The sequence below is a fragment of the Amphimedon queenslandica genome, unplaced genomic scaffold (genome assembly GCF_000090795.2).
Source record: "Amphimedon queenslandica unplaced genomic scaffold, v1.1 AMPQUscaffold_12258, whole genome shotgun sequence".
NCBI classification, from domain to species: domain Eukaryota; kingdom Metazoa; phylum Porifera; class Demospongiae; order Haplosclerida; family Niphatidae; genus Amphimedon; species Amphimedon queenslandica.
Genome location: NW_003547504.1, coordinates 15,191 through 17,539, shown reverse-complemented (window position 1 = coordinate 17,539; position 2,349 = coordinate 15,191). Strand labels below are relative to the sequence as shown.

At 35.9% G+C, this 2,349-nt stretch overlaps 1 long non-coding RNA gene across 2 annotated transcripts; it reads left to right on the top strand.

The window, feature by feature from the left end:
- Window positions 1–1,286: 1,286 nt before the first annotated feature.
- On the top strand, window positions 1,287–1,942 carry LOC109588163 (uncharacterized). 2 transcript variants are annotated; one of them, XR_002187996.1, is made up of 2 exons: window positions 1,287–1,627; window positions 1,796–1,942. It is a non-coding gene; the product is annotated as an uncharacterized LOC109588163 (long non-coding RNA). The 2 variants fall into 2 exon arrangements; XR_002187995.1 differs by having other exon boundaries at window positions 1,450–1,466.
- The last annotated feature ends 407 nt before the right edge of the window (window positions 1,943–2,349 follow it).

The following is a 2,349-nucleotide window of genomic DNA, read 5'->3' as shown; positions in this document are numbered from 1 at the left end:
CTATTGAACAAAATGACATTACTAGTACACAAGTACATTCTTAAACATTATGTCTGAATCAAGAAATATCCATCATATACACCTGATTGGCCTAAAATTTGCCCACCGTGGGGTACATGTAACAAACATTAAAAAGCTAATAACTTTAAAACCCTTCCTTATTTAATCAAAATGCCAAGTTTAGTACATGCAGACTCATACAGATCACATCTTTTCAAAAATTCAAAGTAATTCTATGCTTAGTTTTTAAGAAAATTTGCCCACAAGGTGTTAAAAGACATAAATTTACATCTTTGTGAGTATTGTGGGAGATGATAGCACGCAATTCATATACTTAGTTTTTTAATACAATACCAGTTACCTGGGAAACACAGTGAAGCAACAATTGGATCCAAATCTGTCCAAGGTAAAACACTAACTGACGATAACTACCAACTCCTAGCCGCCATCACCCGAAAAGAGCCTTTGACTAACAGGAAGTGACGTTTCAGGAGTTTTTAATATTGGCTTCCTGTGATGTTTCCCATCCATGTACGTATGATATCTATGGTTCTACCATGCGTCCAATCAGATTAGATGCATTTCTTGTAGCTAGGATACACAAAAAGTATAAAAATCCTTACCATTAGCAACCAATTCATTTTAAGCATAGATATTATACACGGAACAGGATTGGAAACAGGATCACGTGAGCGCATTATGTATTGAAACCAACCTAGTTTTCCGGGAACTGGTTAATTTGTAGTTATTAAGAGTAAAATTTGAATTCCGTAATGGAGATGAATGGAGATTGTTAAAAATACTTTGTGGGACTTTCTAGACAATACCCGGCGGTTTTATGACAAGGTATCTAGCTCTATGGCTACTTCTTAACATCCTACAGTGGACTAAGACGTTTGTTATGGTGCGCATCCGTTAGTTTGAGAGAAATGGCATCCTGGCTTAAGATCCCTTTGTTTTAGCACGCCATAACTTTTTGAAACATAGATATAAGCACTAATAGATGCCTTATTCCACTAAAGACCCTTGAGAGGTAGCTATAAAGGCTCCTACTAGCCTGCTTTGTCGTCCGATGTAGTTTCTAGAGTCCCACAAACTTTCTCCATTCATCTCCATACGGTCACCAGTTCCCGGCAAACATAGATACTATATATATCAAGTGGATACGAAACAGGAAGTGGATTGTACATGAAATTATATTGGTGACGTCACGAGCAGTATGCCTATGCTCTTTTCGCTCTAGCGTAGCCTCTAGCTATGCCTCTAGTGGCATTGTTTCTCGAAATTTTGGGTTCTTGGTCAAGTTACTACTTTGCTGAGTTGAAGTAAGTATTATGAAGTCTCTATTAGCTCGAATGACCTGCTGAATCCTTGTTTGCTTGATCACTGGATCTCGTTGTACTGTAAAACATGGCGGCCTATAGTTCTGACTTTAAACACCTGTTCTTTAATCTGGGGCAGAGTTAGTAAGTGTTATTTTGGTAGAAGAAGGATATTATTGTGTTACATGGTCTGTAACTACTAGCTTTCCACTGCAGTTTTATAAAATAGAAATATATCCATTTTTTAGTTTATTTACGGTCTGTTTTGTAAACGCCTTTTCTGGAAAACTATACTATTTGAAGAGGTACAATTTTGTATGAGTCTACGTACATGCCTTTTGTACGGTTTGTATATTTTCATAAATATTTTAAAGCTATGTTTCTTCAAAAAAAGTTACTTAATGTCATTGTGATATACCATATTAGAATGATAAAACTATTATTATAATATTATTTTTTTGATCATCAAATAGGGTATGAATATGAAACCAATGAAGCTAAATTGTCTGTTGTTTCTTGTACTGACTCTTTTCAGAAGAAATATAGATTTTTATGAAGTTTTTGATAATTATTGATTTTGCCACCATTTTGGTTGCTAAGCGTATCTAGGAAAAACGTCACATCCGGCGAAAAGAGCTTAGGCACATCCTGTTTCATATCCACTTGGTATATATAGTATCTATGCGGCAAACTACCGTAAACGTAAAAATTTTCGTGGTGTAAATTTTCGTGTTTTTTGCAATTTTTTCATAAAAATTAATTTTCGTGAATTAAAAATTTCGTGGTAGGCGTTACCCAATCTTATTAATTTATTGACCACGTGGCAACATGGCGACACCTGCAGAGATGCCTACCTCATGTGTACCTTCACTATTTTTTCAGTTATCAGGGGTTACCATGTATATAAGGAGATCTGGGAAGCAGAGATGCTGAAGTGTGAAAGAGAGACGAGTAATATTCATGGTCAGTACGTGTGGCTGTCACGTGGCCTATTGAATTAACCACCACACCCTTGCATTAAAATTTC